Source organism: Uranotaenia lowii, chromosome 2 (assembly GCF_029784155.1).
Source record: "Uranotaenia lowii strain MFRU-FL chromosome 2, ASM2978415v1, whole genome shotgun sequence".
Taxonomy (NCBI): domain Eukaryota; kingdom Metazoa; phylum Arthropoda; class Insecta; order Diptera; family Culicidae; genus Uranotaenia; species Uranotaenia lowii.
This window is the reverse complement of record NC_073692.1, coordinates 158,281,671-158,306,802: the sequence shown is the minus strand read 5'-3', so window position 1 is coordinate 158,306,802 and position 25,132 is coordinate 158,281,671. Positions and strand designations below refer to the sequence as shown.

The 25,132-nt window shown below is 36.5% G+C and overlaps 1 protein-coding gene across 8 annotated transcripts in view; it reads right to left on the bottom strand.

Annotated features, from left to right (window-relative positions):
* Positions 1-25,132, bottom strand: part of LOC129742602 (probable G-protein coupled receptor CG31760) — a 240,525-nt gene that overhangs the window by 130,437 nt on the left and 84,956 nt on the right. The gene's annotated exons all lie outside the window — the stretch shown is intronic.

The window sequence follows — 25,132 nt, the reverse complement described above, 5'->3', positions numbered from 1 at the left end:
TCCTAAGTGGGAGGTTCGTCCATCGAGAAACGTACCCCACAGCATTAGAGAAGATGTCAAGAAAGAGGTTTCTTATATAGAAAGGTTGGGCGTGATTAAGCGGATTTACGAGCCTACACCCGTCGTCAAAGCTATGGTGATAGTCAAAAAAAGCGGGAAACTTCAATTTTGTATCGATCCGTCACAAGTTAATCAGAATCTCCTCAGAAGGCATCATCCCTTGACGACAATCGAAGAAATTGCTGCTCGTCTGAAAAAGTCCACCCTGTTCACTATTTTAGACTGTAAACGTGGATTCGGGCAAATACGAGTCACAGATCGCACTTCAAAATATCTCACTTTTAGCACACCTTGGGGTAGATATTGCTGTACAAGACTTCCGTTCGGGCTCGCACCGGCACCGGAAGTGTTTCAACGGGTCATGCAAGATACAGTAGGTGACATCGACGGCGTTGAATGTTCGATGGATGATACTCTCATCCATGCGAGAAACTCCTCGGAACTGAAGGAAGTGACTCAAAGGGTTATCAAGCGAATTCACGGTGCTGGGTTGAAGCTGAACAAAGAAAAGTACAAATTTGAACAGCAGTCTGTGAAATTCCAGGGACACGTTGTATCGGCCGAGGGCTTGAAAGTTGACGACGGAAAACTGAAGGCAATTAGAAATCTTCGAACGCCCGAAAATAAGCAGCAGCTACAACGAGCGCTAGGTATGATAACCTATATGGGTAAGTTTGTCAAAAATTTGTCCGACATAACAGCACCCCTTAGAGTACTTCTCACTAAAAACGTGGTGTGGGATTGGAATGTAGAACAAATCGAAGCTTTCGAAAAGATAAAAAAGTTTATGATATCCCCTCCTATCTTAGCGTTCTACGATGTAAACGCACCAGTAACTTTGTCCGTGGATGCCAGCTCGAAGGCCATGGGTGCAGTTTTGCTGCAACATGGGAAACCAATTGCGTATGCTTCAAAGTCCCTATCATCAGCAGAGCTTAACTATCCCCAGATTGAAAAGGAGGCAGCGGCGATAAGATTCGGGTGCAATAAGTTTCACCAGTATATTTATGGCAAAGAGTTGACGGTTGAAACTGATCACAAGCCGCTAGAATCCATTTTCCGTAAACCACTGGACAGAGCACCACCTCGACTCAAAAAAATTAGATTAGATGTCGCTCAATATAACTTCCGAGTCATCTACGTGAAAGGTAAAGACACAATACCTGACATTCTCAGCCGAGATGTGCAGAATGCTGATCTAGCCGACAGTGATGACGAACTAGAAGTTCACGTGGTGCTCCAGATGTCAAAAAATGCTGCCTCTGAGTTACGAGAGCATATTATAAATGATCAAGAAATGACCCTGTTGAAGTCAGCCATTATGTCAGGATGGCCTGAAGAGCGAGACCAAGTTGAGCCAATTATACGCAAGTATTGGGGTTTCCGGGAGGAAATATCAGTTTACGAAGAACTAGTGTTCAAATCGAGCCAAGTAGTGATTCCTCGAACATTGCAACGTAAGATGCTAGCAACAATTCACAGCGGACACCCGGGGTTTCAAAAAGCTGTTATGCGAGCAAAACAGCTGCTGTTTTGGATCAATATGACCCGAGATATCCAGGAAATGACGGAGCAATGTCAAACATACAGTGATTTCCAAAGAGATTCCAAGCCTGCCATTTGAGAGAGTTGCAACAGGTTTGTTTCACTTCAGAGGAAGGGAGTTCATATTGTTAATTGATAGCTACTCTAGCTACTTGGACTTCAAGGAGCTAGCGAATACTTCATCTCGTACCATAATCCAACAATTGAAAGAGTGGTTCGCAGTACACGGCATCTCTAGAGTATTGGAATTAGACAACGGTCCTCAGTATTATTCTCAAGACTTAAAAGAGTTCTCGAAGGAATGGTGTTTCGACCACAGTACCTCCAGCCCAAACTTCTCGAGAGCCAATGGACTAGCCGAGAGGTTTGTTCAAACAGCAAAAGCCATACTCAAGAAATGTGCAGAGGACAAAACCGATTTGCAGCTAGCGCTGCTGCATTCTAGAAACACGCCAAGGTCAGCCGATCTACCATCATCTAGTGAAAGACTCATGGGTCGCCTCCTACGTTCGAACTTGCCATGTACCAAAATGAGCTTGCAACCAAGACCGGTCAGCAGGGTGTCCACGGCTCTCAATGAAGAGAGAGAGAGCACCAAAAACAATATGCAGATCGCGGAGCAGTGGAGTCCAAGCGATACAACCAAGGAGACTCGATCGTGCTTCAGAATCACGAAACAAACACATGGACTCCCGCAACCATTCTCAAGTGCACCGACGGGAGAAGATCGTACGTGGTTACAGATGGGGAAAGAGTACTGAGAAGAAATTTACACCACTTGCGACCAACAGTAGCCGATCAACCAGTGGAGCAGCCTACATTAACCGAGCAGCCGTCTGAACGATTCGAGAATCAGAAAATTGGTCACGATGAATCCCATCCCTCACCAAGTGAAGTTCGACCCTCGGTGCAACCCCAGATGACACGGTCCGGAAGATCCATCAAACCGAAAAGGAGCCAGGATTTTGAATATTATTAGTTTTGTTAAAAAAGGGAAGATGTGACGTAATAACATACACTTACACTTCACCAAACATACTGCACCTCTACACTACACAAACTATAATACTAGCCACACCTTACATACCATGTATTGATACCATCGTGCAATAAAGTTAGTTCCATCGCAATACTCAGGCTTGTCTTACAGACGGTGCGCCTCTGGACCGTTATTATAAAAAAAAATTGTCCATCAAATCCAAGTACGGGGCTCGATTCCTTAGGTCATTCTGCACCTCTGGGTAAATTTTAAAAAAAATCCCTAGCAGAAAATCCGAGAAATCTTGATTTTAAGGTTTTTGTTGAGAAATTTCAAAATAATTCATATTCAAATTATTCAATATCATCAAAAAACCTCCAAAAACGTCAAAAAAGTGGTCCAAGTCATTTCCAACCAGTATGTGTTTGTTGCCGTTGATAAAATTATGATTATTTACAACTGACTTAACTCTCCAAACATGGCTTAAGTGTATTATAAGTATGGTTTATTAGTGGTTTAAGGTGAAATAAATCTTGTAATCATCATTGGCTTGAAACTACCTACAAGCGAATGACCAGCGAAACAGTCGACCGGCACAAAAGCGGGGACACAAGTGGGCTTTGAAAAATCAAAAGGATTCAACTTCAAATTCTCAACGTCAATTTTTGTCCTCAAAATGGATGTTCACGAAAAGAACAGAAATTTGGTTTGCGTACTCTGCCTTTCTAAGACATCGTCGCTTCGACCGATAAGTGCAGGTATAAGAGTTGTTATTCGAAAATTTCTCCAAGATTTTGAATCCAGAGAAAATTTGTATCCGTCGGTCATTTGTGGAACATGTCGCGCGTCGTGTGGAGAGTTCAGCAAGGGAGGTACAAGGGTCCCCAGGATTCGAAGTTACAAGCTCGAAAATTCAATCATCACGCGATCTCAAGGAATGTGCAAATGTGAGATTTGTGTTGCTGCTGGTATACATGAGGGCAGAAGCAACCTGCCTGGTTTTGAACCCAAGAAACTCAAGCGCGGAAGACCCAGGTCCAGTCCAGACACAGAAGACATTTATGGGTGTAAAGCGGTGGTAATTTGTAAAACTTGCTACAGTGAATACGGAAGAGGAAAAAGGCACCATTGCACTCAATCCACCCGAGCGTCGAATTTGAAAATCGTTTTAATTTTGAATAATGGAGAGCCCTCGTCAAGCTCAGCGGATGCGGCAGTAGCTGACTATATGCGTTCAAAGCCAGATTCACCAGGTAAAACTATATTTTAAAATAATCACCTGCAGTGATGGTTTGAATCATTTGACTTATTTTTGAATCATTTGGTTATAACTTCTTTTGAAAACATTTTTCCATGAAATGATGTTCTAAACTTTAGTAGATACAGATCTAAGCTACAACTTTCTTGTATGTCATAAATATGTATCTTCAATGTGGTATGAATTGTAGGATTTAATCCAACCCGCTAATCCAAATGATTGTGATTACGATCATTGCTCAAAAATTTAAACTTTTCGATTTCTCATTCATAAGGCATAAGAGATACAGGTTTGTGTTGGTCACAAAAGTTGCAGCTAAGATCTAGTTCATTTCTGGGAAAAATGTTTTCAAAAGAAGTTATAAGCAAATGATTCAAAATTAAGTCAAATGATTCAAACCATCACTGATCACCTGATTTAAAAAATCCAAAAAAAAAAAAATATTTTATCCATCAAGATGGAAAATGTGTTCTGCGAAATCTTCGTGGAAGACCGTCTGTATTCGAGAAAGTTTCAACTTGTCCAGAACCTCCCAAAAAACTACGTGCAGATGATTTGTTTAAGGTCAAAGGCGAAAACAATCTAAGCATGAGGAAAACAATGGGTAATTAGTATTTTATTCATAACAATGGTTGTTTTATATAATCTATCTATTATCTAGGTGTGATTAAAAGTATTCGAGCTTCTGGAGTCGATATAGAATCTGGAGTGCGGTTGAAATTGATTGAAATGAACCGGCAGCTTAAAGACTTGTTTGATGTAGTTCAGTTGTCCAGCATCACAGGAAATGTAGCACCTTCGTCAGATCATGTTGTTGCATATTGCACTGATGTACCGGAACTCATTAACCGTATCAAACGTTCAAGACCACCTGTTGATGATTTTGTGGTGAAAATAGGAATTGATGGGGGTAGGAGCTTCTTCAAGATAACGTTATCTGTGATCTCTCCGCAAATGGAACATCTGGCTGGCTTCAAGGATGGCGGCGTGAAGAAGCTTTTCATCATTGCACTTTCACCAAATCTCGCTGAAAAGTATGACAATATTTCCCCCGTTTGGACGAAACTTCTCAAATTACACGAGCTCGAATACTTGGTTGCTGGGGACCTCAAGATTATAAATATTATAATTGGCATAATGGCCCACTCTTCGAAGAATCCATGTCCATACTGTGAGGCTTTAAAGAGCGAGCTCGGTGTAGCAAAAGGAACCGCGAGAACCAAAGGAAGTATAAACGAAAATTGCACAAGAAAAAAGAAATTGAATGGAAAGAACTTCGCAAGCTGCGTGAATGCCCCGTTGGTCTCGGGTAGTAATGAAGACAAAATCGTGAACCTTTGCCCGCCTCCACCGTTACATATAACGCTTGGAATTATTAATACAATTTTTAAGTCACTTGAGAAGAAAGCACCAGACTGGGTAGAATTATGGGTGGAACAAGCACAGGTGAGACACCAACAGATGACGTACGGTTTCACCGGAAGAGCTTGCCACGCGCTATTGGATGCTACCAATTGTTTGGCAGACAACCCTGAACTTTCAGATTACGTTACGGTTGGTTGTTCTACTAAATAAACTTTACCAAGTTTTTAATAAATATTACGATTTTCAGGTTCTGAATAACTTCAAAAACGTGTATGCAAAATGCTTTTCCTTTAAACTCGAGCATGGGTTTGAGGAGGCTATTGCAGATTTTGCCAGCAGCTGGGAGAAGCTGAATCTTCCATTCACATCTAAATATCACATTACAAAGTACCATGTGGCGGATTTCTGTCAAGAAGCCGGAAGAGGACTTGGGCTTCACAATGAGCAAGCCTCCGAATCCGTACATGCTGATTTTGATGTGATTTGGCAGCGATATAAAGCTCCCAAATCATCAAAGGTTTATAACGACCGTTTGTTAAACTCTTTGATTGATTACAACAGCAACCATATGTGTTAGTTTTGAGTTTTTAATATGTTCCATTCATTATTTTTAGTTGTATTGCTGTTTTATAGTTTACTTTTACTTTTTACTATTTCACTGTTTCCTTTTCCTACTAACCAATAAAAGCACCACTGATTTGAAATTCTTTTCCCCCATAACTTCACGGAAACAATAATTTAAACTAAACTTAAACCCCTAATAAACCATACTTATAATACACTTAAGCCATGTTTGGAGAGTTAAGTCAGTTGTAAATAATCATAATTTTATCAACGGCAACAAATACATACTGGTTGGAAATGACTTGGACCACTTTTTTGACGTTTTTGGAGGTTTTTTGATGATATTGAATAATTTGAATATGAATTATTTTGAAATTTCTCAACAAAAACCTTAAAATCAAGATTTCTCGGATTTTCTGCTAGGGATTTTTTTTTTAAAATTTACCCAGAGATGCAGAATGACCTAAGGAATCGAGCCCCGTACTTGGATTTGATGGACATTTTTTTTTTATAATAACGGTCCAGAGGCGCACCGTGACAGTAATATCTCGGTTTGCACTGAGTCAAGCGTTTCTATCAGAGGCAGCGGTGAGAAAGCTCAAAATGTAGGCACTGATAGGTACTAGTTAGCTTGCAAGCTTTTGATTTTTATGTTGAAGAAATCGTTGCCTATTCATAGGCGTTTAATACTATGCGTTTTATTGCAACGGATAGTTTGCACGCAAGAGAGCTTTTTGCGTTCTTCTGTGCCTTTTTATCAAAACATATTGATCATAGTTATTATGTGTAAAATGAAAAAAAAAAAACACTTTGCTGTCACAAGTTTTACTTATGGTATCAATATTTAAAAAACGTCGTTTTTAGCACGACCATTGTACTGACTCTAAATAATTGACCAAACGAGAATTGCATATTAGACAACATATGTACATACGTGATATATATTTACGCACCTTTTTTGTGCGTCATTTTTTGCTTAGAGTTAAGCGAATGGATGAAAGGGATCAGGTGATTTTTTTTATTAGAGACGTTTTAACCAACTTTTGGTTATTCGCGAGGTGTTGCAGAAGGTTTAGCAGAATTTTTATTCAAAATTTGATGAAAATTTTTTTTTTAAAAAAAAGTATTGCTTCAATTTTTGTCTTTTTTATGCAGCGTTTTTTTAATCCAAACGTTGAGTAAAAGAAAAACAAAAACGGATTCAAAATTCCTTATTTAAGAACACTTGATTAATTAAATGCCAGCACTATCATTAGAAGCTTTTCTCGCAAGCGTTTGATAATGAGCTCGCATGTTAATCGCTTAGTAACAAAACTTCCATTTCTAAGACATGGGTCTTGCCACCACTTATAATATTATAGACAAGTGGCAAGTCTAAACAGGTTTCACTGCTGTTCAAACACACGAGCTCAAACAAAATTTAAACTAAATAACATCGTTTTTTTTGGATGCTGTTTAAAATATGTTGCCCGATGACTATAAAAGAAATAAACGTTTATCGAACACCTCGCAGTCATTTCCAGTTGAAAGAAGAGTTTTATTCAAAACCCAATTTATTTCAAAATGAAGACGTTTTACTCTTGCGTTTTGCTCCTTGTGGTACTTATGGGATTCTATTGTTCATCTGTGTTGAGTGCTCTTCCAACTGTCAAAGTGACTAAAACTACCCCAAAGCCAACAACCCCTATCAGAAAAACTAACTAACTAATAAAAGCACGCCAAAGCCCACAACTACGACTGCAAAACCAACAACAGCTAAACCTACAGTGGCGCCACCAACGACTACAACAACAAAATTGCCGATCATTACAACAGTCGCTCCTACTACTGTTTCCGCTATGGTACGACAATCTGGAATTGGATGTCCTCCATGTGACTACCTTATTCTGAACTTCAAAATCTGAGTTTGAACGAAAAACACCTGGTTTGTGTACTTTACTAATGATTTCATTTTGATTTTCCCATTTTTCAGGCTGTGGCGTGTGCTCCTTGCACGGCACTGAAAGCAAATGCGGTGTCTTCTTGTACGGTTTACAGTGCAGCAGCAGGGTCTTAGAAAAACTTACCCGGGTTCTCAAATCATCGAAATGGAATTGTTATTTAAAATCCCAAATCAAAAGAGCAAAGTTGCCTTCAGAAATTTGTGTAAATCAGGGATGATCAACCTTGTGTGCTAATGGGTGTATTTGAATTAAAAATTTTTTCGGCGGACCGCACTCAATATAACGCTTAGTCATTATAAGCAAAGCTTCTATGATAATGAAAGAGATGCATCAACGTTAAACGGCAACCTTTATGATTTCTAAAAACTGAAATGGAAAATATCAAACGAACTCGTGTAGATTTTTTATGCGTATTTTTGAGAAGTTAACCGACTTTTTATTTTTTTCTTCGAAGCTCTGATTCTTTCCCTACAAACAGTTTAAAAATTAGAAAAAATGATGAAACGTTTTCAGCATAGCATAGCATAGTATGGGTTGACTACACACATCTTGCATTGGCTGATAAACATGATCAAACTAATAATCGAAACCAGAAAAGGATGTCAAAATGTTAATCTGGATTCAATCCTCATTTCAAATGTTGATTTTGAAAATTAGTTTAGTAAAATAATGCACACCATGACAAGTCAATGCAATGTAATCATGATAGGGAAGATCTGAAAAAGTCAAATAACTCTTTAGATGCAGAAGACTCATATGGCCCATAAAGCTGTTTTAGATAGGAATGGCAAGGTTGCAATTGAGAGAATCCTACTTGGCATGATTGGCGAATGATATAATGATTGGAACAAGAAACAATCTCACCAAAGTTCTTCGTCGTCCAGGAGTTTTGGATATGACGTCACATACACGATTTGTCCTTTGTTGCGGTACGTTTTCATACATTTTTCAATCGAAGATACTCAGTACCCCCCCCCCCCCCCCTCCCTCAAATATTCATAAGGCAATTATGTTAAAGCTAAAGTTAAAGCCAAGTTGTTTTATTATTTTCACAGGAACTCCGCAGGTCGTTTAAATCCAAGGTTGGTTGATGTCGTTAGCATAGAGAGATAAAATTACAAGCAGATGATGGTAACGTAGAATAACAAAATAAGAAACATATTTTCTTAAAAATATCTTTATGATTTTCCAATAATTTCAAGTTCTAAGAAATAACACAAGTATAATAGAAGATTACTGTTTCAAGAAAAACTTTCAGTTTGAAAATTCGGATACCTTAGCTTTTGAGAGTTTCGGTGATAAACAAAGAAATAATCATGTCTTAAAAGACATCAGTAGTTTTTCAGAATATTGCAACTCAGGCTTTCCTTCAGTTAAATATCGTTCAATGATAATTCATGAGCTATTTGTAAAGCATGATATTTTCGATTTTTCCTTTTCAAAGCTAAAAATTTTATAACGTATGTAGGAATTTTTTTTATGTAAATGTGTAGGAGTTAACAAAAACAGGTTGAAATTAGAAGATCCATGCACTTGTCAAAAGTGTTTCCAGATCTTATCCTTTTACCCACACTCCCAAACAATTTTTTTTGCTAGGATGCAGAGGTGACCTCGGTCCTAAACCGCAATTTTATATCTTTCATCCTTTTTTGTATTATTTCTGCTATCTATTGACTACTAGGACGTTGCCGGCGCCGTTATTGACGTTCGAAAAGAGAGCATCAGTTTTGTACATTGAGAATGAGCTTCTAATCCCAAGAACCATTCTTTTGACCCTTGTACAAAATTGGTGGTCTCGGTCAATCACGGAGTAGCAACCATTGGCGATGTGGAACTCGTTCTACTGAGCCATGCCTGAGATCATGAAATTCGAAATTCGAAAATTTAGATTAAGAAAAGCAACGAAAAGTTAAATATAGGATTTAAACTGAAATGTTAAAATATATATGTGTCTGTATTCTGTACAATTTCAAAAACATATGAAAATAGTTTCGAGTTCAATGATTTATGGTGGATGTGAGTAGTCAATCAAGCTAAGCTAAGCTAAGCTAAATATCTCGTCTAATCAATATTTTAGGTGACTACATCCTTTTCTTTTTAGAGATTAATCACCGTAATTTATGTTAGTTACTTTAATTAATCGGCCTTATCGGTGAAAAGTGATGTCCTTTTTTGTAGGGACATTTAAGATTATGAAATTTTTCTAGATGGATAGAACGTTAGACGAAATGAAAGATGATGAAAATAAGCGGGTAGAATTTATTGAGAAGGATTATCATCCCATATCAAATTTTATTCCTCACAGGCCAACTACAGACCCTGTTCATTTTTGGCAACATTCAATTTTGGCAACATACGATTTTGGCAACACCCGATTTTGGCACATGCGCCAAAATTTAACGGTTTTTAGAAACAACATTATCTTTTAGGTTTTGTTATAACAGGACCAATTTAATTGAAATAAACACCATAAATACGTTTTTATGTTCTGAAATGGTGATAAAATGCAACAAATAAAACAATTTTTTTTGAAAATTTTATAAAATACTCAAATATGACAAAAAGATGAAAAATTCAAAAAGTTAAAAAACAAATTCAAGCAAAAGACTGAAAAAGACAAAAAACAACTAAAAAATGATGAAGAATGGCAAAAACAGCAAATATGACAAATGACAACAAACATTATAAACAAAACAAGAAAAGTGCAAAATGCTTTAAAAAACATGAAGAAAAAAATAAAAAATGACTACAAATGGTCGGAAATTAACTGAAAATAACGTTTATGATAATAATAATAGTTATTTTGTAAAAATAACTGAAAATAAAGTTGAGAAAAAAAAACCGTTCGATTTTGGCAACATTCGATTTTCGTTCAATTTACACTCTTACAATCTAGTATTTTCACTTTGAGAAGAATTGAGGACAATTGGGAGGGTGGATTTAGCTCCTCAGAAATTACCTGGACTTGGGTATTTTTATGCCACTGAAACACGTTTCTACGGTGATGTCATCTGAGTTATTGTATTTTGACTGCATGAACGGAGATTTATGAAATTTAAAGCGAAGCTGCCTAGTGATGTATTGCGTACATGTGCAAATTTTTGTGACATTCTTGTGACAAGTTATTTTTGAGATAGCGTCCAAGTAAGAAGTTTTTCGACTTTTCTTTTGGGCACAACATCAATCAAAATTATCAATTTGGACGACATTATGCCAGTTTTAGCCGATTGTCCTCCTTCGGCACAAAATCAATATTTTTTAATCACTCCACAACAGTTTTCGCGTAATGGCACCATTTCAGATCCAACCAAACAGAGATTCGAATTAAAACGACAGAGCGTCATTGGTTATGAGCGTGCAGGAAGTCAGTCAGTCAGTCGGCTATCAAGCGAGCGAATCAATGAGTGTTTGTTCCTCTGGTAGATCGTGATCCGGCGGTTCACTGGTGTTGCTTCCGAGCTTCGGAGCTCCGGACAATTGGCGACCGTGGCAGGTAATTTCTCGTAAGCTTCATTAGCAGACAGTTTGGAATCAAAAGTCGAGTTGAGAGGACAGACTGAAAACAAGCAAGTTAACAGGACAGATTGAAATCGAAAAGCGAGTTGAGAGGACAGCCTAAGTTATTGCTGAAAAAACAAGCGAGTCGAGAGGACAGCTTGAAATCGAAAGGCGAGTTAGAGGACAGCCTAAGTAATTAATGAGAAAACAAGCAAGTTGAGAGGACAGCTTGAAATCGAAAAGCGAGTGAGAGGACAGCCTGAGTTATTGATGAAAAAAAAAAAAACAAGCGAGTTGAGAGGACAGCTTGAAATCAAAAGCCGAGTTGAGAGGGCAGCCTGAATAATTAATGATAAAAACAAGCGAGCTGATGTAACATGTAAATATGTCCCATTAATTTAAATGAAATGAATAAGAGCGTAGATGGGCTGGGGGTAAAAAAAAAGGGGCGGTTAACCACGCTTGGTAACCGCTGTTTGGGAAAACGCACTTCACAACATCTCGGAGTTTGCGTCTCGAATGGAGTTTGCAAACTCCCAACGAAAGAAAAACCCCGGAAAGGGGAAAGAAAACCGTGTCTTAATCTCTTGCCTGCCAAACACTGAAGAGACAGGACGTGTGAGTCCGTGTACGCGCGCAAGGTCCGCCAGGCTCCGAAATCCAAAACGTGCCGTAATAACTCCGGAATTCGTCTATACGGTAGCCCCGTTAACCCGTCGTGGCAAAACTCGGTTCGGTCGAGGTTTCTCGAGCGCCAAAGGAAGCTCAACCCGTGAAATTTTGTGGCTAAAAAGAGCACGTGTAGTGTCTGAGGACCCAATCTTGTGGCCCAGTGCGATTCGGGAAGAATATCCACCAGGGAACCATGAAAGAAACACCTCAGTGTCCTAAGAGGTATACCGGTTCCCAGCTGCCAATACCGACCCTCCTCAAACGCCTCTAGACCAACAAAAAATCCCAAATCAGGCGTGGGTGCCCCTGAGAAGAGGCACCGGCTTACCGGCACCAGGAAGTCTAATTAGACCCCTTTGAATGTATTAAAAATCCCATTTATTACACTGACAAGAGTACGTTTGATATCCATTTACGCCAGATGTCTATTGTGATTACAAAAATATCTGTAAGTAAGTGCCATTAACTTTAACATGACGCGACTTCGCGCTATAATTGATCATTTCTGACTTCTGTATACATTACCTTTATTTACTGTTCCCTATGTGGAATAGAATATTGGCGTCTTCAAACAAGTTTTAGAGATTACAATTACCTTCAATTTGCTGTACGGTTTTTTTTGATTGAATAACAACAAACAAAGTTGTGACACTTAATTTTTGTTTGCAAGTTTTCGGAGTATGAGCTTGTATGAAAAACATGTTACACATTTTAAAGTTGCTCGAAACCGAGTTTACAAAATTTTGTGCATTGTAATTTCTGTCGCACTTCAACACTTCGATCCAGAGTTTTCTCTGAAGCTTCTCTTGCGCCCGATTTGAGAACGAGTTTATCTGAACCGAAAACGCACTTCATCATCGTTTGCTTCTCTTGCCCACGCTTGGGTCTACACGCTCTTACTCTGAACGGGCTAATATGAGGAGGAGCGATGTCAAGCATGTAAATAGCTATCGCTTATGTTATCAGTAGTTATTTAAGGACTTGACGAACAAAACGAATAAAGATCAACTCTATACCACCACTGAAACTTGCGTTGCGTTGACTCATTTCAATGAATGACTCATTTCAACATCTTTGTTAGACCTATTGAAGTGCTATGCAGGGAAAATAGTCGCATTTAGAGGCAGTCTTCTTTGCCATTCATCATGTCAATCGTTCTGAAACACTGACTGATTTGCAGCTTCCACAGATCGTCAGCTTCCTCAAGTACTAGACACCAAATTTTTCAATATTTTCTTTTTGTTTATCTCTGGAACATCCAGGCAAGACTTGTCAACGGAAAGTTTCTGGCTGGAAACCTGCCAGGGGTCCGTTGAAGATTTCGTTTTGCTGTCCATCACAATTTCTTTCAAAATATCTCCCCGCTAGCGGTTCAAATTTATTGCGCACGATTCAACAACCGTTTTTTTGTTAATTTTACCATTGGGCAGATTTTTATCTTCTAAAAATGAAGTAAGGCCTGTTTATAAGTCAGTTAGAGAACTAGTCAAAACAATGAATGATTTTCCGTACTTGCCTTGCTGATTTTTTAGGATTCCTTAACTTCATGGAATCAATCATCTTCACTTTTATTCAAATTTAAGTTCACTTTTTGATCCTCTCGGGCTCCTTAAACGGTTTATCAGAAGAACTGTGGCCGATTAGTTGATTTCTAGCTGTTTTCGGGTTTCCCACTGGGACTTTTCTGAATTTGGTTCGATTCTGCCCATTCTTTTCTTTAAGTTCTTTAAATATTAAACGCCATTTCAAAAACCACTTGACAGATTGTCACCAAATATTGTACACATACACGTTACATTAAAAAGTAGCTTCAATACAAATTTCATCAATTCCCATCCATGCATTCAAAAGTTGTTCACAAATCAAACTGTTGCATTTTTTTCGAACAAACTACTTAACAAAATATCCCAACCTGCTACTTAAACCCAACACAATTCATCATTTCTTATTTAATCATGATAGTTTGAATAAGTTTTTGAAACATTTCGGGGCCTATTCTCGATTCTGCGGCCTAATCCACATCATGTGGGATAGGACCAATTTAGGTTTTTTTTTAAGTTTAATGTCTTCATTATGTCAGCATTCATTTAATTAACTTTAAACTGTCTTCTTGCAATCCGTTATCAGTAAGGACTCAAAAACTAAATTGTCACCCAAACTGTCAAAACTAACTTAATACATTCGGATTTTTCATGAATAAAACCCCCATTGTGTTTCTCTCTTTGATGGAAAAGGTCATTAACATTGGCTTAAGAAGATTTTCAACGGGAAACGCAAAAACGACTACACTATCCCAGTTTGACGTAAAAAAAATGATAACGAATCGCTATTTTTCCCACCCTAAAAAAACGTGAGCCGGAAAACGTCCCATCGAAACGAGTGTCTGTCTGTCGCCGTTGTTGTTCCCGGGGTCATAGAATTACACCAACGACTTTCCACTTCCGGAATGGTTGTTGTTGTTATGTGTATTTAACGGAAGAGGTTAAAAAATGTCCCCGTCGTCGTCGTTGTCCCGTATTGTTTTCAACATGTCTTTCCACTTCGCCCAGAGTGGGTTATATGGGGAAGAGTAGACCATAAGTGTGGTTTGGGTTGGGTGCCGCACTTCTTTAGCTATTCATTTTAATCTGTTCCTGTGTTTCCGGCGGAAGCTGTGAGCTGTGAGCAGTTTTATCACTCCGACACAAATGGGCGTTAATGACGCCTTGCGATAAAGTGTTTTCCCCTGGCAAACTTGGGGGCCCTCCTTGGAGGACTTGGTTGCTCGCAGTTTTTCAAAGGAATTAAAACTAAGTGCAATTTGTTTTACTTTTTAATGAGCCGTTTTTAGTCTGAATTGATGGGCCACTTGGCAGAAGAAAGGGCGTGGCTTATTGAGAAATTGAATTAAAGTCCTTGTCAGGCTTCCGAAAAGTACTGGCGAACGACAGTATTCTTGCGAATGCCGCACATGCACCTCGATGAAAGCTTCCCGAATATTTCTTCCCCGACAGTTTTAAAAGGAGCGGTCGGGCAATGTACAGCGATGGCTTGTTTTACCTCTTGCGAGAGTTTGTTCGTGGTTATGAAAGTTTTTTAAGCTTCGTGACAGTTTTGGGAAAATCTTCGTGACAGTTTTCAATGCATTGAATTTCGCATGACAGTACTACTCACTCCGTCCGACTGTAGCCGAGATTCGCTCGAGCCGAGTTAATTTCGAACGAACGTATTTTCCCTTTGCTTGAATCTACTGCGGGTGGTGATCACCCCAATCACCTTCCCCACCCCTTTCCGCCTAACCTGCACCGGCACCACACATCGCGTTACGCCTCGGTCGTATGCTGCTGCTCGGTGTGAATATATGGCTCGTTCGATCTATTCGATCCGAGCAGCAGCGCATACGATCGGGCATGGGTACGGTATAGGCACTACAGTCACCCGTGACAGTCCTGCAAAAACTGTCACACCCTGCAGCCGACAGTTAGGATGAAATTATTTTCGAAACAGGAGGATGGGGGGATGAAAACCGAACTGTCGGTTGGGTTCGCTACAGCTTAAAGCACAACACTTTCGGCAACGCATGCTTTGAGCAGATTGTTCAGATACAGCCTGGGTTCTCGCACGTGTGCGATGTAGCCGAAGCATTACGATTCGTTACCGACGGTACAGCAGCGCACCGAGTGGTAAGGAAAACCGAGACAGTTTGTTTGGCAAGAAAAAGGCTGTCATAGCAAAGCTGTACTTTTCGGAAGCCTGGTCCTTGTCAGGAGAGGGGAATTACTATCATTATGGCGATCTGGATTGCTAGTTTCCGGGTCTGCTTCTGGGCAGCAGATGGTTAAAGTGATTTAAACGTAAAATGTTTTGCTTAATGGTAGTTGATCTTTCGTACTGATTTTCCTCTGTGTGAAACGGGCCTTAAAGTAAACAGAAACTCTTTCTATTCTTTTTCTTCGATGGTAGCTTCTCGAAGCTCGGAAGGTACACGCTAAATGTTTGACAATTGCAGTCAAAGTTTAAGGCATTTGTTTTTGTGTTTCCCTGCCAGGAAGACTGACTGATTTCTAAATGTTTAAATAAACTTTCTTGCCAGAAACAATGTCGCCATTGTTTGGCGAAATCTTCTATCCGAGCGTTTAGTTTTCTTCAGCGAGACACCTTCTCTGCCTTTTCGCGTTTTCATCTCTTTCATTGAGTTTAAACAGAAATCTAGTGCCAAACTACTGCCGACATTCAGGCTATTATTTGACGAAAAACATCGCTCTATTCACCGTTTTAACAATGCATGTGTCTCGAGCAAGGTTGTTGAAATATTTCAAATTCAGTCACTTGGAATTAAACTGTCACATTCGAAAAGGAAAGAATCTGCATAGGAAACATTTACTGTTGTTAAAGGAACGGTAACAGTTAGACTTTGTTGATATAAAAATAAGTGACAGAGGTGACATAAAAATGTTCCAAAAACAGCTTTTTGTTTTTTCGGGTCTTTCCTGGTGGTGAGTTTTGTAAATAAGTCGCAAATCTCTCGAGGCTTGAGATATTTCATTTTATAACATTACATATATGCCGTTCACAAATTGAAACTAGTTTTTAACTGTTAATTTTGATTTGCAAATCAATCAACCTTTTGTTTTAAAACTCAAATCTCGACATACAATAACTCTACCTCGTCTTTGAATTGAATTTTTATTAAGAAGTATGTATAACCAAACAGATTCAGAATTTGAATCCAACCCTTTTTACCTCAAACTTAATTCATCGAATTAAAATTTTTTACATCAATAAGTTGGAAGCCATGTATCATAAGTCATAACTCACGAGGGACATCAGAATTACCAAAACAAAATCTAAAACCTAGTATCCTTTACTTTTTAACTAAAAATTTTGATTTACAAAAACTCGTACTAATATTAAATTTTCTCATCAAATCAATTTCAGTCTCAATATAATTTTGTGTTTATTGTTGTTCTCAATGCTCAACATCACATTCAAATACGTTTTTAAAAATTACACAAGGTCACAAAATTAACATCCTTCGAAGTGCAAAGAATTTTGAAACTGATTTTGTCTTTGAGCATTTAATCTGAATTTTAGTATTAAATTTTTAAATTTTTAAATAAATAAATTTCTGCATTTTTTTTGACAAAACTTGAAAACAGAAACAAAACATTTAAGATTTCATGGAATTTTGAGTTCTGCGAAAAAAGTTATAGAGGTTTTCTATTTGTTGACTTTTCTACACTTCTAATGACGTTTAGAAACAAATGGAATTTTTATATTTTTAAAGCACAAATGGAATCGTTTTTCAAGTTTGAACAAATTTTGTTTAATGAATTATTTTTTTAAAAACTTTATTCTGTAATGTCAGAAATACTTGTAGTGATATCCATTTTAAAAAAATTGTAGAATTTAACTTTTCTAAATGATGCATCATCATCTTTAAAATGTGATTTCTTCATTGAATTAAATAGGTATAATAATGAAATTCAGGATAAGATTTTTTCTTTGACGTAGATTTAACTGATACATTTTAAAGCTTATAAAAATTTGACAGAAGATTCGAGTTCAGGACGCTTAAATGAAGCAAATCAGTAATTCAATCTTAGGCACCAAAATGCAGTTCCCTTTAGTTAACAATTAAATTCTAGTAATAAGTTTTTTAAATGGTTAGACGAGTTTATTGAAAAAAAAATTCCTTCTTAGTTGTTAAAAAACTCATCTTTTTCATTTTCATATTTTGTTTTATTTCTTAAAGTCAAACTTTCTAAATTTTATGAAATGTTTCTATAAGTTTGTTTTTTTTTCTAATTCTGAATTTTTGTGTTCTGAAAAATTAATCTTCTGAAACTCAATTTTTAATAAGAAAAACATAGTTTCCACTTTTGTCTTTTCCATAATCATAATTGAAAGCGACAAATATTCAGTGCTTGAAATTTTAAACATTTAAACCTGCGATTGAAAATTTATAAACGATTAATTAATTTTCATAATAAATAAAATCATGTATTCTAATCGATCATGATTTTCAATCAACCTTTAGAAAGGTCAAAAAATGATTCGAAGTAGCAACTTAAAAGTTAAATTTTAATGCGCAATATTAATTTGATTTGTACACACTCATTTGGCGCAACCCCTTATAGTAGGCTTACTGGATACTTTCTGAAAAATGCGGGACATTTCACGTAGAAAAAGCGGGACATCGCCTAAAAAAGCGGGACACTTTGGAAACTTTTAAAATTGGTTGAAAATAGAATTCTTTTGGTTTTGCACAGATTAATTTCCCTCAAATTGAACGAGCAAACTTAAATTGAGTTATTATTTTTTCAATTTTTTTCGTTCTAAGACGGTTTTTGTTTAACCTTCCAAAGCCGTTCGCAAAATTTCCGTACAAATCTATTTTATATAAATTTGACCTGTAGTTTACGTACGTTCTCCTGGCCGCAAATATTGACCGATTTCGATGAATTTCAATTCATTGTTTAGATAATTTATTCTAATTTCTCAATATTGAAAAAATAAGTCAAAATATTTTACGAGATCACCAGTAGCTGATTCCGAATGAAAAAAGTCACGAAAAAGAGCTCTTTTTAGAATGCTTATAACTTGTGACAGATTCCAAATATTGCGCTGATTTTATAATATTTGGAATTGTCAAGAATAAATCTATCCATGGATGTATAAATTTTTTGTGGTCCAAAGGAAGTTTTGGCCGCTATCCCGGAACTTCCGGTAGAAAAAAATCTCACTTCAAAAAAGTCACCCAATTTTGGCTTTGCATTGCTGTATTTCGCTTACTAATGGATCGATTCTCTAAGTTCAAATTTTAGTTTTTTTTCGTTAACTTCATTATTGTTTTCTTAGAACATTGTTGGTTCCTCAAAAATTTCAGTTGTTCAGTATATTGTAATGAAACTCACATCTTTTTTGTCATTTTTCAAACTCCCCCTCATGTCGGTGGGTTTACGGGATTTTGATTGCGTGATTTCTCTAAAATTTGAACTCAAATTGGTCACTTTTTATATACCTAAAGATTCATTAGAATCTGCTCTTTCGATGGACATACATTTTATGTAGTGTTTTGAAAATTTGTAGCAACGTTTTTCGAATTTACTGAAAGCTGCCAGATTTCAACCAGTTTGGCCCACATTTTCAGCAGGTTGGTGTACAAATCTCGCGACCCTCAAGTAGCCGCGTGAGAAACAAATCCTTTAGTTCTCTTTTTGTCGCTCACCAAATCTACCACCCAACCCAGCAGCAGGAGGAACTGCCGTCTCGCCGCGTGTTTTTTTTTCTTTGGGTTTTGATGGCTAGGGCAAATTTGCCCAACTCGCAAGTCGCGTGGTTTGTTGATTGATTGTGCTCATGCTGATACCTCTTGGCGTAGTAAATGTTTTGATTTTAAAATAGAGAAAGATTATTTCTCCAAATTGAAATAAACTTCTTGAATCAGTTTAGATATTTTATCATTAGAATACCTCAGTGACCTACATTTGTTTTGAATGTTATCATGGCTCTTTTCTTTTATTTCAAGCAGTGTCTACTGCAAGAGAAACAAAATAAATCTGAAATTGAATCTGAATCTGAAATCAGAATCTGAGTCTGAATCTGAAATCTGAATCTGAAATCTGAATCTGAAATCTGAATCTGAAATCTGAATCTGAAATCTGAATCTGAAATCTGAATCTGAAATCTGAATCTGAAATCTGAATCTGAAATCTGAATCTGAAATCTGAATCTGAAATCTGAATCTGAAATCTGAATCTGAAATCTGAATTTGAAATCTGAATTTGAAATCTGAATCTGAAATCTGAATCTGAAATCTGAATCTGAAATCTGAATCTGAAATCTGAATCTGAATCTGAAATCTGAAATCTGAATCTGAATCTGAAATCTGAATCTGAAATCTGGATCTAAAATCTGGAATCTGAAATCTAAAATCTGAAATCTGAAATCTGAAATCTGAAATCTGAAATCTGATATCTGCAATCTGCAATCTGAATCTGAATCTGGAATCATGGACGTGAACTTGTTGCCCATCCATTAAAATATTTTTAATATAAAATATCAAAAAAGATTCCAGCAATTCCTACAACAATAAAACATTCATTTCGTTATCAGCATCAGCACATTTAATCAACAAACCACGCGGCGAGACGGCAGTTCCTCCTGCTGCTGGGTTGGGTGGTAGATTTGGTGAGCGACAAAAAGAGAGCTAAAGGATTTGTTTCTCCCGCGGCTACGTGAGGGGTGCGAGATTTGTACACCAACCTGCTGAAAATGTGGGCCAAACTGGTTGAAATCTGGCAGCTTTCAGTAAATTCGAAAAACGTTGCTACAAATTTTCAAAACACTACATAAAATGTATGTCCATCGAAAGAGCAGATTCTAATGAATCTTTAGGTATATAAAAAGTGACCAATTTGAGTTCAAATTTTAGAGAAATCACGCAATCAAAATCCCGTAAACCCACCGACATGAGGGGGAGTTTGAAAAATGACAAAAAAGATGTGAGTTTCATTACAATATACTGAACAACTGAAATTTTTGAGGAACCAACAATGTTCTAAGAAAACAATAATGAAGTTAACGAAAAAAAAACTAAAATTTGAACTTAGAGAATCGATCCATTAGTAAGCGAAATACACAAGGCCGGATTAAAGGGGGGGCAAAAGGGGCAATTGCCCCGGGCCCCCCGGCTCAGGGGGGCCCCCCGAGGGAAAAAAAGTTTTAACATTACTTTAATCATACAACTACAAATCCATGAAAAGAAATCAAAACTAGAAAATCGGAAAGAAAACTTGAAATATAAAAACTAGAGGTCCCACGTGAAAAAATTTCTAAATTAGTATTTGTTTTAAAAGTTAAGGGGCCCCCTAGAGTAAGCAGTGAAGGAGCTCTCTCACATTTTGCGAGCTGAGAATATCAAAATCTTCTGGTAAAAACCGAATTCGAAAAAAATAAGAAGAATATGAGGCAAAACACCTTAAATTTTCATTTTTTTTTATCGAAACATATCAGTTAAGATATCCTGTAAAAAACAGGTAAAATAAAAAAAAATATCTCCTCATTTCCATTACATTCAAACGTCTTGCACAAAAATATTGTTTGTTGTTACATTAAGTTTCCAAGTTATGATTTTCTGCACTTTAATAGCAGCTAATTTCGCTTTAGGAGAAACATTTCAGAATTTTACCCGGGCAGTATCCGGGTTAATACCGCGTATTATAATCACTTTTCATCTTTCAATCATTATTATTGAAATTTTCATTGGTTTATAAATTCTTAACCCTTTTCCCTCCCTATTTTTGAAAGTAAAATCTTTAAAAAAAACTGTAGTTGCTTAAATTGGACCAATCGACAGTACAGGGTTTCTATTTTGAATTTCTATACCCATTTCTGTCTTAGACTTGAAATTTGTACTGGAACATTTTCAACTGATTTAACCAAAATTTTATCATCTACTGAAGTGAATATCCTGAATTCAACAAATCATTTTCCAAATGATCATTCTCAAATTATCATTAAAACAATTGAGTGATTTTCTCAATATGAATATTTCTAAGATCTTTTTCCAGATTCAATTCATTGGGATTTTCAAGTCTTGTGTTGTTTGTTCAGTTACTGAAGTTCAGTTTCATCATTTTTCTGAATTTTGAAAATTCAGGATCTTTTTTTAGAGTAAGGCTGCCAAAATTTTTTCAGCACGTACCCGGGCCGAACAAATCCAGGCTATTTTAGCTAAAAATCCAGGCATTTGATACCAAAATGTCGACCAAGATTTGTTTTTTTCATCAGCAATTTTTAAATCGTATTTTAAGCTTTCAAAAAAAAAAACTTTTCATTATTAATTTTATAAAACTTGCTCATAAAATTCCGTTTGGGAACAACACAACCCAATATTATTTTCTCTTTTTTTGGCGAATAATGTGAATAAATCCGGGCAAAATCCGGTTTTTTTTCAATGAAATCCGGACAATCGTCCCGGACCGGACTTTTGTCAAGTTTTGTGTTAAATAACCGGGCAAACCCGGATAAAACCGGGTAATCTGGTAACCTTAGTTTAGAGTACTGAACTCATTTGGATTCCGTATCTGATTTTTTTCAATGATAACTGATTCTGTGTTTTAAACATTTAATCTTTATTCTCATTTTTTTTTCAACCGATCATTTTTGCACTAATACCCCTTTGGCTTTGATGGCATCGAAAGAAACTTTCGTCACATTTAGAATAACAATTTGATATAAAAAAATAATCTGATGAGAATAACATTCAAAAACATCTCATGGAAAGATTTTGTTTTGTTTCAAAGACATAAAATTGAAATTTACATTTGGTGCAATTTCTGCTTTTGCTCTGATTGTAACTTTGTAACTTTGTATCTTTGTAACTTTGTATGTATAACGTTATTGAAAGTTTTGAATTTTCAAATTCTTATATCTGTATATCTATGGAATATGGATTTAGTTATTTTGTTTATTTTTTTTTTAAATTTTGTTTTCTATGTTTCTTCAAGATACTTCCTAATTGTCACTAGGTAAATATTTCTCGAATTAGCACAAACCAAACGATCAATGATTATATGAAAATCATTTAAAATATCTACCCGGTCATTTTTTTTTTAAATTACAGAATTTTGGTTGGTGATAAGGGTTTTTTAAAAAAAAAAGAATTAAATTTAGCATTTTGCAGCTTTAATTAGAGTTTTCATTCCTAAGAAATTTCTAAACTCTTCCGCAATGTTTGCACGTAATTGATTAACAATTTTTATTTGAAGATACTAGAAACTATTTTCTACGCAGACAACATGGCTATTTGAAGAAAGTATACTGAACTCATCTCCAGTTTTTACACGTTTAAAAGCTTTTGTACTTTCTGAGTAGCATTTGAAAAAAAAATCGAATTATAGGGGCCCCCCGAGAAAAATTGCCCCGGGCCCCCCGATGGCTTAATCCGGCTCTGGAAATACAGCAATGCAAAGCCAAAATTGGGTGACTTTTTTGAAGTGAGATTTTTTTCTACCGGAAGTTCTGGGATAGCGGCCAAAACTTCCTTTGGACCATAAACAATGTATACATCCATGGATAGATTTATTCTTGACAATTCCAAATATTATAAAATCAGCGCAATATTTGGAATCTGTCACAAGTTATAAGCATTCTAAAAAGAGCTCTTTTTCGTGACTTTTTTCATTCGGAATTAGCTACTGGTGATTTCGTAAAATATTTCGACTTATTTTTTCAATATTGAGAAACTAGAATAAATTATCTATACAATGAATTAAAATTCATCGAAATCGGTCAATATTTGCGGCCAGGGGAACTTACGCAAACTCTCGGGTCATATAGACCCGAACAGCCTAATTACGGATTTTTTTGAGGGAGCACTTCCGGTGGCCACAGGAAGTTGCCTGGTACTACAGATTGTGTATTTCATGATTTCCCAGGGAGGTTTTTAAAATCAAATTTTTGCGATTTTTTCTCGAAGAGTTATGATGATTTGAATGTGCGCTTCGGGTCATATTGACCCGAACGACTTTGGAAGGTTAATAAACCTGAACCAATTTTTGGAAAAATATATTTTTAATTGTATTTTTTTTTTAAATTTTTATTGAATGATTCTGTGGTCTTGGCCAAATTTGCTTTGATTTTGGCTTAAAAATTTTGATGCTCGGATTTAGCCAAGTTTTTAATGCTAAGAACTAAACGAGTTATTTAATGTTGTCTAATACAAACTTTTAAAAAATGTTTTTGAGAAAAAAAAACACAAACAACATGATATTCGAATGATTTTCTGTGTTGAACCAATGAAATTAAATTGAGGCTAAATCCAGTGTAGGCCGGTGAAACTTTCATAAAAGGAGATAAGAACAAATTACAGGAGTAGAAAATGAGCGAAGAAATGTTTTATAAGAAGCGTTTTCATCTAGCATGGACCAACTATTTTGAAGTGGTAGAATCGGAGAAGGTTGATTCTACCACAAAAGTTTTCTCAAGAAAAAAGCGGGACGGTGGGACAGGTCCCACTTTTGCGGGACGGATGGCAACCCTACCTTATAGTGTAGTTTTGACCCGGTATCGGATAAGACTGGGTTAACTCCTTTTTCATGTAAAGCCCATGCAAGGGAAATAAAATTGAAGAACACCCAAATTCATGACTCTAAAAAAATCCAGGTTTATTCGTTTCCAATAACCAATCGGTGAAAATCTGTTAGGTATGTTCTTTTCTTATTTCTCCATTCTCGTAGCATGCTTAATTTATTTTTCTGACGAAAATATCGACATTAGCCATCGTTATGTGGAAAACATGCTGAAAACATTTTAAATATTTGATTAATAAGCTATCGTCTTATATATAAAAATGGAGGCGCTATCTTTGTGATAACATCACGTATGAACGGGCGGTCGGAATGAAGTGAAACTTGGTATCCGAGGGTTTTTGGGGCCAGAGATGGTTTGTATAATAGTTTCAAGAATCTCACTATTTATAGAAGGGGGGCTCCCATACAAAATCAAATTGAAACGGGACATAACTTGAACAATTTAAATGCGATTTTCATAAAAATTGGTTCACGAGATCGAAAAGACACAAGAAGTTGATTCATTATGCAGACTGCAATTGCTCGCTTTTAAAACGTGGGGCTCCCTTAAAAAAATGTGAAAAAATTTGAAAAAATATATACAACCCATACAATTCACATGGGATATTCATGAAATTGTGTACACATGCATGTTTTGATGTGGAAAAACAATCTATTTTACTAAATAACACATCCTACCTTTATAACCAGAGGCTCCCATACAAAATCAACGTGAGTTATAACATAACTTAAACAATTGCCAAGCGATTTTGCTTAAACGAGCCAGGCAGCCATGTTTTGACAGTAAAATATGATTTATTGTAATAAATAACGCTTTCCCCATAAGCCCCCCCCCCCCCCCTCCCCCATTTTTGAACTTAAGGTGAGAGGAGGGAAGAGAAGTTTCATATAAATCTTATATGTGAAAATGAAGACGCTTCCTTCATATGAACGAGCGGTCAGAATTACATGAAATTTGGTTTATATTATAGTTTTAAGACTATCCGACTTTAGTGGGAAGGAGCTCTCATATCAAATCATTATCAAACATGACACATCTTGAGCAATTTTCATGTAATTTTTATTAAAATTGGTTAACAATCAGGCTTTCATAAAACAAATGATTAGTTTTACTGAATGAAATAAAAAAAAATAAATTGAAATTTGTTACACATGCCAGTTTTGACATGAA